The sequence below is a fragment of the Chanodichthys erythropterus genome, chromosome 8 (genome assembly GCF_024489055.1).
Source record: "Chanodichthys erythropterus isolate Z2021 chromosome 8, ASM2448905v1, whole genome shotgun sequence".
Classification (NCBI taxonomy): domain Eukaryota; kingdom Metazoa; phylum Chordata; class Actinopteri; order Cypriniformes; family Xenocyprididae; genus Chanodichthys; species Chanodichthys erythropterus.
Window position 1 is genome coordinate 35,952,539 of NC_090228.1, and position 13,705 is coordinate 35,966,243.

Here is a 13,705-nt window from a genome sequence, read left to right on the forward strand (position 1 = left end):
TTGGTGCGTTAGAAAACGCTCGCCGGATGGTAGCAGGAGACTCGCTGCAAGCGAAACCGGAAGCTCGCGGCGGGCAGCGAGAGCAGCGCTCTGGGCGGCAGTCTTTGGCGGCGCCGGCGGGAGCAGGCGGCGGAATCAGCTGTCCACTGCGGGGCCTCTTCCACGGCGTAGAGAGCTCGTTCCAGCGGCGAAGGTGATCAGCAGGATCCAGCGAAGCATAGATCGTCGCTGAAGGAGAGAGAACTGAAACCAACGGCGAAACGCTGGCTTATATAGCCATAAGCCACGCCCGTTTTGGCGGGCTTGTTGGCGTGCTATTTCACCATTGGCTCGAGCGACTACACCGCGCTGTCATCGGCTCAAAGTGTTTCATTCCTTTGAGCCAATAGACGTGCAGTTTTCACTGCGCTATTGTAAAAGGCTTCAGCAAGGAGGAAAAAGGAGCTTTTCCCCATACGCAGTATGAGTGAGAGTATCGAAAGGGAACTGCTGTTATACAAATGGGCAAGGTAAGCCTAGGTGGTGGTGGTGGTGATCTTACATTATGGGCTCAAATATATATATAAATTCTGCAAACAAAAAATGTTTAAATAAAATATTTAGGCTTGTTAAATTTAAAAATCACAAAAATGTGTCATAATGGCAAAATTGCAGTATAAGTGAGAGTATCGAAAGGGAACTAACATGATGCGTGATCTCTCGTCTCCGTCTGAATGAAGACCAATCTGATAGTTCTCAGAAAATGAACTGTAACTTAGTGAATACGAATGACAAAAAAATTAAACTTATGTCTAAAGAAACATTGAAATGTCAGGTTTTAAATTGTGCAAGTCAAATCGAAAACAAACATTTTGTGTTTATGTAATCTGTATGAAAAGAGAGCCATGTCAGAAGTCAGTGATTCAGCTCATTATCTGCTAATGCGGCCACGCCCACGGAGCCAGCGCTATTCAGACGCAAATTCAGAGGCAATACATGCATACATTGTCTCAATCGTGTGCATGCTCTAAGCTAAAAGTCTATATGAAATGCCACAGAGGTAACATAATTGTTCAGACACTTTGCATCACAGAAATACATTATATTTTAAAGAATATAATAGAATACCATTATTTTAAATTGCGCTGAGACATGAATACAGAGGGCTTTTTCACACCCTACCTGACTGAAAGGCCTCATTAATATGCAAGTCATTTCAGGTCATTATTGTTTGATTCTTATGTCTTCTCAGGTGTAAATGGCCCATTATTCATGATCATTCACGCCTCCATGCATACTGTGTTTCTTGACAAAAAATGACTTACAAAACCTAAATCAATATATTGTTTTATATGAAGGAGTAGACAGCATAATTTTTACATAATTCTAAAGCAAAAACTCTAGTCTACAACCTCCAATACCCAGAAGTCTTATGAACACAGATTTAATATACTTTTTTTGCTTATTTCAGTGACTTAAGTTTTTTGTTTTTTCAATAACCACGCATAAACATTATTCCTTCAAAAACAGAAACATGTACATACATGTTCCTTACATATTATTGTAGCCTAGTTTGTGTTGAATACAGTGTAATGACACTTGTGTCATTAATGTGTTTATGAACAACTGAAAAAAGCACAAATGTCAGGGCATGTCAAAACTTCTCCAGGCACCAAATCAACCTCATACTCCAGAGGGTTAAAGGCCGCTAGGCAAAACAATGCTATTCTGATGCTTTTGATTGGTTGAATTTTCAGCGTCCCATCTCTGCCATTTAACATCAATCCACATTACTGCTGAAAACTTTAGGCTGCAACCTATCTGAGAGTTGCCACCATGGCGAGTGATAAAAATGCTTTCCAGTGCTGGAAAATTAAAAATCATTTAGTCCAGAAATCTGTATTTTACCTCAGAATGATCTTAAAGTAAAAAGAGATTCTAAAGTCTGATTTTGTGGTGGCTGTGCTTTAAAATTAAATTATTATAATCTTAGTTCAAGTGATGAAGAGTTTTGAAAGTCTGTCAGTAATCAGTGTTGAGTGCAGTTGAAAACATTTGTTAGAAATTTAGAAAAGTAATCAAAGTAATCAAATATAATCAGTTACATTATGTTAATAATCTAATTGAAATACTTATACTTGTTACATTTTAAAAAGGGTAACTTTTAGGGGTGTACCCTTACGATATGTATCATAGAGTGGTGGCGATACTTTTACGATACGACCTATTGGTTGAGCTGCCGACGTGACCTCCTCTGCAACAGCGTCACGTGTGCTTTCATCTCAGTTGCAGAAATCGCTTGAACTGAACATTAGGGCAACATGAGTTCGGCTGAAACTGAAAATGTCCCATCTTAAAAGTCCAACGTCTGGCAGCATTTTGGTTTTACAGTCACGCAACAGTAAAAAAAACAACAAAAAAAAACACCTGTAAAATCTATATTACAGTCACAGCGCATGTTATTAACAAACTTCATCAAATGTCCGCTAATATTCCACACGTGTGTTCAAAATGTCTGGACGATAAAGGTACACTGTATCATTGCCTCTGGAAATGTCCAAAGATGCAAAACTTTTGGAAGGAGGTTATAAAATGTCAGACATGTTTATTGTTAAAATTCCTTTGAATGTAAAACTTTGTATTCTTGGAACATATCCAATATACAAACATCAAGACAGATTAAACTTGTAGACTTTGGTCTCCTTCAAGCTAGAAGAGTTATTGCATTATGCTGGAAGAGTATGGATGCTCCATCTATGAGTTATCGGACTGTATCAGACTGGAAAGGCTAAGACTGTGATAAGCTATGGGAGCCATACATAAATATCATGTAAAATATTTATAATATATTTATATTTTTACTTATTTTATGAATATTTTTCTTTATTTTTATAATTATTTATGCATTTCTTATTTTTAATAAGTGTAAATTGAATATAGGTTTGTACTGGCAGTATGGTTCTGTTCTGGGTAAGAACTCCCTGCAGCCTAGCATGGATAAGAACATGGAGAGCAGCAATAACCCCCCCTAGGGGAACAGAACAGAACCAACATATGCAGATATCATTAATGTCATAATTTAACATGTACACATATTTCAAGAATTAGTCTAATTCAGGGGAATCATAAGCCAAATCCTGACAGACGAGAGGAGGAGCTGGGGATGGAGGAGGGTAATTTGCTCCTGAGAAATACGATAGCTGCTGATAATACTGAGGAGCTTATATATGAATGCTGTGATAGGCGTATTACTATAGTTTGACGCGAGTCACCTGGGAGTCAGCTGATGCAAGCTTGACTGAGGTGACCTGCCAGAACTGATGCTAACACTGGATATCTAACAAACGTGTTAAATTATTATTTTGACTTTACTTAATGTGAAGTAGTTTGTTTAGCTTACTGATGTAGAGTCTAGTAAGGCACGATAAGTGATCTGGGAGCAGACGTTGTTTCCCTCTACAAGACTTTGACCCAAACATCACTACCTAGAGCATTATCCCAAACTAACTAGAACTTTTGGACCATTAATAGATGTTTGGATCATGCGCTTTGAGGAGAAACACAAATTCTTCAAGAAGATTGTTCATGCAATACAAAACTTCAAAAATGCTCATCTCGACACTGGCAGTAAGACACCAAAGAATGATTGGTTTCCACTTAGCTTTTTTTCCTCCACTAGCTTTTTTTCGAACCACCTGTGGAAATTCAAAAACTGAAAGCTGGCGTTGTTTCATCATTTCCTGATGATGTGCAGCAGCAGGGACGTGCACAGACATTTTGGGGGCACAGGGACTCTAATGGAAAAAGGGGCACTTTAATTATTTATTTAAAAAGTTAAGTATTTTTTTACTAGTTACCATGTGTTTGAAATTACAGAAAATTATATAGGCATAAGTATAATAAAAAAATAATATAGCTGCAAGCAGCAATTATGGGCCAACCATGAAGAAGGCACAACAAGTCCTGACTACATGGCTGTGAGCATCAGACCAACTGCAACAGTGAGCAATAAAAGACCTGGTAGGATTATTATGGGGGAAAAATCATAACTATCTAAAAATCTTAAATACAGTAAATAATAATAAATGGTTTAACACTTTCAAACAATAGATGGCGCTTTGACCAAATTCATGTGGTATGGTTAGAGTGAGGTTTTGTCAAGTTTTGCCTCAAATTCGTTGATGTGGTATATGCTGTGGTTTATCTTCTTTTTTGTTTTGTTGTTTTTCTTTCCTCTTTTATAATTTTGTTTGTAATTGAACTGTATAAACAACTAGGGAATTACCATTTCCTGTGTTGTGTGTATTACTAACTCAGCAAATTTATTTGGGGTTAATTGAGAACATTCCAAGTACAACTGAGATTTTAACAAATAACAGAATTTTGTTTGTTCTTTTTGGAAAAGTGCACAAATGATTGTGATTTTTGTAAAAACCAATAAAAAGAGCTGCAACTGTTTTCACCTGATATAATGAAGTTTTGTATGGAGTTTCTTTTGTGTATTTTTTATTCAAACAAACATATTGTATTTGAGAGTAAAACTAATTATTTTGTAATTAAATAATATATACATTGCAAAAAAAGTCTTCTTAAGGCTCAAAAATAAAGAAGTTGATAACAGAATTATTTGCAGTGCGTGTAAATCTTTGAAAACCTTTATTTTTTCTTGTGCACTTCGAGAACTTTTCATCCCAAACCCACACATTTTGCTCTCTTTTCTGCTGTCTTTTTTGCTGGTCAAAATATTTTGCTTGCGAGGTGAATAGGTTTGCAAGCTGAAAAGTTTTGCGAATTGAAAAGTTTTGCAAATTGAAAAGTTTTGCGAATTGAAAAGTTTTGTTTGCACGTGAAGCTGTAGCTCAGTGGGCGGTCTCTACCAACCAGGATGAAAGGCATTTTTCTATTGGTCACCCTCGATTGAAGTGACAAGTTGGCCACGCCTACTACGGTTTCCCGCCGCTGCTGCTGCCACCGAGAAGATAAGAGAAGCGAGAATGGCGAGCAACAGGTCGTTTACTGGGTAAGATAACTAATTTAATATCATAAACGCAGTGACAAGTAAACTGAATGATTCTCTCTTCTTATGCTGTCCCATTTAAATACTTAACGTTGGCTAGACCAGTCTGTAGTTAGTGTTACCGTTGACTAGATTTTATTAACGTTAGCCAACACTAGCAGCCAGAGCCACCATTAGTAACGTTTGCCGTGTGGTCGATGTCCAGTGTTGCTAGCTGAGCTGACATTCAGAATCACATTTGGATTTTCACAGCGTAAAGGTTGAGAGGCACTATTTTCGATGTTCGTAGAGTTGGGCCTAGGTTTTGGGGTAAAAATATAGGCGTCCCGTGTGACGTCACGCCATTTGGAGCATAATTCTGAAAACTCTGGATCAAACATTGAGTTGATAGATTATTTAGAACAAGTGCATTGAGTCTGTTAACGAAACTGCATGTCTCTAGAACTCCAAAAGTTACATAGTACCTTTGAGTAAAGAAATAACAGTGATTGTAATTTGTGATCAATTAACTGAATTTTGATTTAGTCAAAAACTGAGTGCACAGTTAAAATATATATGCTTCTGAATTTTATGTATTTGTTACATCAGCTAATTTTATTTTTAAATGTTGTTTCTCTTTGCAGGATTACACAATGGCAGATTTTGCATAGGTCTGTGGATAGACTTGGTTGCATTGTTAATAGGCATCCCATTGACTTTGAATATCTCCAATTTGTTTGCTGTCAAGAGTTACAGTTTGTTCGAGCTGGAGCATCATATATAGACATACCCCAGGGTGTGGTGGATGCTCTAGAACAGTTAAATGAAGTTATTGCCAATTATCTTTCAAAGAGTGTTGTCCCTCCATTGTTGGACAATGTAGCTGTACCTGAATGGAGTGGAAGTGTGGGGCGTCCCAGACTAAACATACAAAAAGAAACTCTCCAAGATTTGCTCAGCATGCACTTACCTCTGGCCTCTTTGGCTGAAGTGCATGGCATTTCAAGATCAACCTTATACAGGCGAATGAAAGAGGAAAGTCTGTCGGTTAGGAGCAACTATTCTGATCTTTCTGATCATGAACTTGATCAGAAGGTTAGATCTATAAAGGGAAGAACACCTCATGCGGGATACAGGCTGGTGAAAGGGTCTCTACAAGCAATGGGACATCGAGTTACATGGAGAAGAGTAAAAATGTCTTTGCAACGTGTGGATGGTGCAGGAGTACTTTCAAGGATGATCCAGCTGTCATGCGTCGCAAGACGTACATACTCTGTTCTTGCTCCTTTGTCTCTTGTCCATATAGACATGAATCTTCCAAATATTGTTTGTCATGTTCTCCCACCTCACTTCACATCCAGCAGCATATTAATATGTAAATGTTACGGTACATTCCCTACTTTTAAAGTTCGTAACAGTATATGTATGAAAAAAGGGCTCCTGCTGTATGGTTTGTCTTAAATGTAATTTAAGTTAAAGTTGATTTTAATTTAAGTATTTTGCCTTAATGAGAAAAAAAACGACAAAAATAAATTATGCAATAAGAAACTTTTTTTATCAGAACTTGTTTGTGGCTCCCACAAGAAATTGGCTGATATATTTGATTTTTTTTTTAAATGTACACCAAATACAAATTTATATTATTTCCCCTTACATGCATTTAAAGGGTTAGTTCACCCAAAAATGTAAATTCTGTTGTTGATTACTCACCCTCTTGTTGTTCCAAACCTGTAAGACTTTTGTTCATCTTCAGAACACAAATGGATATGTTTTTATTGAAGTCTGAGATATTTCTGTCCCTCCATTGACAGCAACACAACTACCACTTTGACGTTTCAGAAAGACTGCAAAATATCCATATTCAAAATAAATATACAAAATTTCATATCCCCAATTGAGTAGTTTACTCAATTCATATGGATTAGTTTTTATCTCTTTATTAACTTTTTGAAGTGTTCAAAGTGGTAGCTATCAATGGGGGGAAAGAAATCTCTCAGATTTCAATAAAAACATATTCATTTGTGTTCCGAAGATGAACGAAGTCTTGCAGGTTTGAAAAAACATGAAGTTGAGTAATCAATGACAGAATTTACATCTCTGGATGAACTTCCCCTTTAAAAATTTTACAAAGAATAACGCAATTAAAGAGAATGCTTTGATATACATTACACTCTGTCAAAGCTTGCCCCATATGTAACAGCAGTTTGCATGAGTGTTTTGAAAGACTCGTAATCTACCATATGGACTACAGGAAATGTTATGGTATTGGTGCAAGCCCTGACAATTCGGTAACACACAGTGTGGTTTGGCATGTGCTGTAGACAGCAAAGGTCAAATTTAAACACTATATTAAACTTCTCCCTTTCTGACACAAGCAGATGCCTGTGAGCTTGCCCAGTCATCCACTGCATTATCTTTGGCACAGACAAGTTGTCTCCTGCTGCTGCGTCTTCTGGTTGTGTGTCTTCAGAAGAAATAAAGAGATGTAATGAGAATTAATGTTTTAGTTTATTTATACTCTTTTACATTGGGAACTACAGTAGCATATTTACACCTGGTTATCAAATAACATAGCACATTATAAAACATTTTAAGTCCATACCTTCAAGTTCAAGTAGGAAATCTTTAAAGAATTCCATGATTTTTGACCCTTTCACTTGTTTAATCAAACCAATTGGGCTCATCTCTGGGGCCAGGTGGGATAAAATGTAATGGGAGTCAACCTAAACACCAAAAAGAAAAGCATAAAAATGTATTTTAACATTTGTAATTTGTGACAATACCAAAAAAAACCTAAAATGCTCAAAAAATGCTTAAAATTTCTACATACTTTGTCATCATATCCAATGACAAAGAGAGACTCTCCTGTGGCTTTTTCTGCATGACTTTGATTAGATCGTATATCTCAAGGCCCACACGCAGTTGTTGCAGCATTGGGATGCGTTTTGTAGTAATATGTAGAGCAAGATCTCTGGCAAAACAAGAATAAAGACAAAAATAAAACATTAAAATGCTTCAAATTTAAAAACAGGGCATTCAAAACAACAAAACAAATTATACAATTTATTTACATAATTTAAATGAATTCCTTTTTGTTTAAAGAACAATTATAATGTATGAGTCTGTATATATACAAAGACCTATGAGAAAGACTCATAGCTCCCATCAAACAAGTCTATAATTGCGAGTGTGATATGCAAGTAATAAGGTACGAGAGGATGTGCTGTATCGTGAATAAGGGCGTTGTTAAGTGCCTGCAACCCCTTCAGCCGTGACTTATTCCTGATACAGCACAGCCTCTCGTACCTTATTGCTTTTAGAAAACGGTTTCCACACAATACAAATATTAAAGCAGAAAAATATTTATCTATGCAACTATCATGAAGTAAAATCACTTAATGCCTTCCTTCCGCTGGAAAATATAGTTCCTTATCATAAACCGCAACAGAAGTTACATACATTATTTCACCAATAGATGGCGGCAAAGATTGTCTTATTGAGTGAGTCAGTCAGTAGAGAAGACTTTTATATTGAAAGGACTCAAACGTGTGATCACAGAGAAGGAAGACGCAACTGACAGATGACTATAGGCACAGAAAACTCCATGACTGTTAAATGGACAAGATATCACAGTGGACTGATTTTTTTTTTAAATTATGAATATAGGACTGACCTGAAGGAAAATGCTATGTCTAATGTAAATGCAGGTACCCTCGCTTACTCGATCTCTCACAATACTCTAGCTTCAATGGATCAATATCAATGAGATCAAACATGTTTTTAAGTTGCTATGTGTGGTTGCTAGGGGTGTTGTGTAGAGAAAAATGGAATCGTTGGGCGAAGCGGTCATAGCTGTGTTTTATCGTGAATAAAACAGCTATTGACCAATCAGAATCTAAGACTAGAACTGACCGTTTTATAATGCTCAATTTCATCTGCTTTAAAATGTACCATATTACAACTCAGCAGGCATTGTAATTCTGTTAAGTGTTGATACTTATGTAAATGAACCATAACCTTTTTTCTCAGTGCTGAGTCTGACATACCTCAATATGCTTTCCTTGTGGTCAGTGTTGATCGGTCCAGTGTAGCCACAGTCCAGGATTTCTTTTGTGAAGTTGGACAGGTCAGATGCATCTTCAATCTACAAGTAAAATTTTACCTTTAATAAATATTAAACTGCATGATTCACTGCTGATTTTTAAAGCAAAACCAATTTGTCAGTGGCTTTATAACATGATAACAGCAAACTAATTTCCTTATGGATAGAGAACTTGTATCTAATGAAATGAAGTCAACCAGACCTACCATTTTGATTAGTGGTGATATCTCTGTGTCATGTACACCATCCCTTTTGATGTTACCGGTAACGTCTCGGTTACAAAGGTAACCCTCGTTCCCTGAAGGAGGGAACAGAGATGTACGTCGGACAGACCGACGAATAGGAATCTCGCTAGAGAGGCCAATCTACTTTGAGTGTAACTAAAACGAGCCAATGCACATTGGCATGCAATCATATGCATCAGCTGCTCGCCTCGCAGCGCGGGTATATAATGAGCAGCAGGTGCGTTGCATCTTCAGGTTTTCGCTGAGGAGCCGAACCGGATAGGCGGCAGCATCAGCGGGGTACAGCGACTGTGGCGACGGGACGTACGTCTCCGTTCCCTCCTTCAGGGAACAAGGGTTACCTTTGTAACCGAGACGTTCCCATTCAGTCGGTCACGTTCGACGTACGTAAGCTTGGTAAGCCAGGACTATGGCATCCACTATCCAGTGGGCCATCCTCTGCTTGGAGACAGCCTTTCCCTTCTGCTGGCCTCCATAACAGACAAAGAGCTGGTCTGAGGTCCTGAGGCTTTGGGTTCTGTCTATGTACAGTCGCAAAGCGCGAACTGGACAGAGTAAAGCCAGGGCTGGGTCTGCCTCCTCCGAGGGCAGCGCTTGCAGGCTCACCACCTGGTCCCTGAAGGGAGTGGTAGGAACCTTGGGCACATAGCCAGGCCGGGGTCTTAGTACCACGTGGCTATCACCCGGCCCGAACTCCCTCTTGATGGAGGCCAATGCAACCAGCAGCAAAGTCTTCATAGACAGAATCTTTAAGTCTGCCGATTGCAAAGGCTCAAAGGGAGCAATCTGAAGTGCTCTTAGCACCAGAGCGAGGTCCCAAGAGGGTATGGAGGGGGGACGAGGAGGATTTAACCATCTCGCCCCCCTAAGGAACCTGACGACCAGGTCGTTCTGACCATCTATGTGGTCGTGGTAAGCGGAGATAGCAGCAGTATGGACTTTAAGGGTGGAGAGGGACAGCCTACGCTCCAACCCTTGCTGCAAGAAGGAAAGCACGACTCCGATCGAGCATCTTCTCAGCGAGAAGAGCACCACTCGACGAACAGGTTCCATTTCGAGGTGTAAGCACGTCTCGTAGACAGTGCACGGCCGAAGTGATGGTGTTAAGTACCTCGGGGGGTAAGTCACCTAGAACCTCCGCATCCCGTCCAAGGGACCAGACATGGAGTTTCCAGAGGTCTGGACGCGTGTGCCAAAGGAGCCCCGTCTCTGAGAAGAAGGTCCTTCCTCAGAGGAATGGGCCAGGGAGGGCTGTCGCAAGGAGTGAAAGTTCTGGGAACCAGGTCTGGTTGGGCCAGTAAGGCGCAACTAACAAGACCTGCTCCTCGTCCTCCCTGACTTTGCACAGGGTCTGTGCAAGTAGGCTCACTGGGGAAAATGCATTTTGCGAAGGCCCCGGGGCCAGCCGAGTGCCCGAGTGTTCCCTCGGACAGGGGGTAAAACAACTGGCAGTGGGAGGTTTCCGGTGAGGCATATAAGGTCTACCTGAGCCTCTCCGAACTCTCTCCAGATCAGCTGGACCACCTGGGGGTGGAGTCACCACTCTCCTGGCAGCTCAGCTCGTGAAAGCTCGTCGGCCACATGGCTGAGCACACCGGGGACAAGAATGGCACAAAGCGACCTCAGACGCTTCTGACTCCAGAGGAGGAGATGGCGGGCGAGTTGCGACATGCGACGTAAGCGTAGACCGCCTTGACGGTTGATGTACGCAACGGTCGCAGTGTTGTCCGTACGGACCAGTACATGCTTGCCCCGAAGACGCGGGGAGACAGGGCCAGCCCGAAGGGTAGGACTCTGTACTGATATGCTCGACCTTCGAACGCGAATCTTAGGAATGGCCTGTGTCGCGGAAGAATCGAAACATGGAAGTACGCGTCCTTCAGGTCGATCGCTGCAAACCAATCTCGGGGACGGATGCACTCGAAAATGCGTTTCTGCGTGAGCATTTTGAACGGTAGCTTGTGGAGGCTCCAATTAAAAACTTGCAAGTCCAAGATCGGTCGTAACCCGCCGCTTTTCTTGGGTACAATGAAGTAGGGGCTGTAGAACCCCGACCTCAAATCGGCTGGAGGGACCGGCTCTATCGCGTCCTCCGCCAGTAAGACGACCAAAAAGCTTGACTCGTCTTCTAGCAGACACTCGCTTGCAGAGAACAGGAACAAACACCGTTCGGCTCCAAAGCGAAAAGCTGAAGATGCAACGCACCTGCTGCTCATTATATACCCGTGCTGCGAGGCGAGCAGCTGATGCATATGATTGCATGCCAATGTGCATTGGCTCGTTTTAGTTACACTCGAAGTAGATTGGCCTCTCTAGCGAGATTCCTATTCGTCGGTCTGTCCGACGTACGTCGAACGTGACCAACTGAATGGGAACAAGGTATTTGTAACACCACTCTTGCATAAACCGTGGTGGCGGTCCTCCTTGCGCAATGCTCACAGCAAATATTTCACCTGCAACTCTAGAAATATATATACCAAACTATATAAAAAATCACATGCAGCTGTAAATCTCTCCAATAACCAGTAACCTTAGGACTTAAAAATACCAAGCAGAGAAGTGATATGAACATTCATTGCTTAAATACTTCAGTACATAAATAATACTATACAGATCGACGTAATAACAACTGTTTTAGTAGTAATAAAAAAATCTAAATAGCCTACATTTTTGCATACAAAATAAATGCAAAGATGTATTTTTTCAGCATTGCAAGGTTTCTATTATACGCACAAAATATGGTCAGGGCGTGTGGGCTATTGGTAGCCTATTATTGTCTTATTTGTCACCGCGGTTTAGCTTTAAAATGTAAAATCAAACGCACTTTTGGGTTTATCCAATGTCTTACTGAAATACAGTGAATTATCATCATTTGTGTAAAATCTCTAGTTTGCGCATAAACCGATCCTATTGGAAATATGAAGATGCCTAAATGGATGATGACATGCAGAAAGTCTAGATAGAAAATATATCGGCCTATAGAAAATATCTCTCCTTTGCAATGCCAATTATGCAGTCTTAAAAGTGGCACTGATTATCTGCTGGATAAAATAAATATAGCTAAGCTAAATCTCAAACTATGTAGGCTATTATTTATTTCAGCAACATATTTCTATCGCCCAGCCCTAAAACTGATATATTAGGCTAAAGCTTGCAGACAATATGACTTTTTGTTAAGCTACTTTGAAGCAATTTGTATAACGCTCAATACACATAAATTTGACTTTACTTCACTTGATGTAGTCCTGGCTTAATATAGGCTATATCGTGGCCACGAATTAAGAATTTGTTCCTCATATTTAGCAGTATATTAGACTGCGATTCTCTGCCTGAAGAACCCGGAGATGCCGTACCAAGTGTACAGTACACTAACTTGAGTCTTAAGTTCATCAAAACATTAGGAAATTGGTAGTAACTGAAATCGCCATGGTTACAGCACTAATTATATTTATGTAGTACAGTCAAACAGCGTAGATCATTCATAATGTTGCTCAAAAAGGAATGCGCATGCTCATGCCCCAAGCGTCTACGCCAATAACCGTTGCTCTATTTCAAACCAATGAAATTGGGTGTGTCGCCCCGCCCCAATCGTCCAGGCTGCACTCTGGGGTTACTCGATTATAGGGATCTCCCAATCACATGACCCCTAGCCATGTGTCAGCCATTTTGACTGAATACATCCGTCAACAGCATATTGCAATAAAACAAATATTGCGATTCGATTCTGCGATATATATTGCGATTCATGTCCCCCATATTATTCAAGGCATTACAAAAAATGAGGAAAATAAGACTGCTCAACTCACTTCAAATGTCACATTAAATCTGTGAACATCTTCAATGCTTTACAGGCTTTAATGTGTGGCTTCTTTGACGGAATTACTCAAACACTAGCTGCTACATTTTTTTATTTCAATTTTCAAAACAACCCCCCAACCACCACAGTGGTAAAAAACTGCCACTGTCAAAGCCCTATAACCCGAAAGTAAAAGAGATAATTTTATAATTAGCCTAAATATTGCAATACTTTAAGCTACAGTATATAATTGCGTGCGCAAAATATCTCGATACTGAACAGAATCTATTTTTCCCCCCACCACCATTAGCGCAGCGGCCGTCAGCTAACGCTTCACGTCATGTCATCGCACTTACGGTATAAAGATATTCCTTTTGTATGATCACGTATCTGATCGCATCCAACTGCACAGCATCGCTCGGGAATATTTCGCCGGTGGTTTAGCATTTTCTATTCCGCCAAGATGGCTGCTCCAAATGGCGTGACGTCATGCGGGACGCCTATTCGGTTGTTAAGTCTGACTTCACGCGGCAGTACTTCTGGGTCCAAGCGCTCTATCTTATACCATAAGAAAACAACAAACGGTG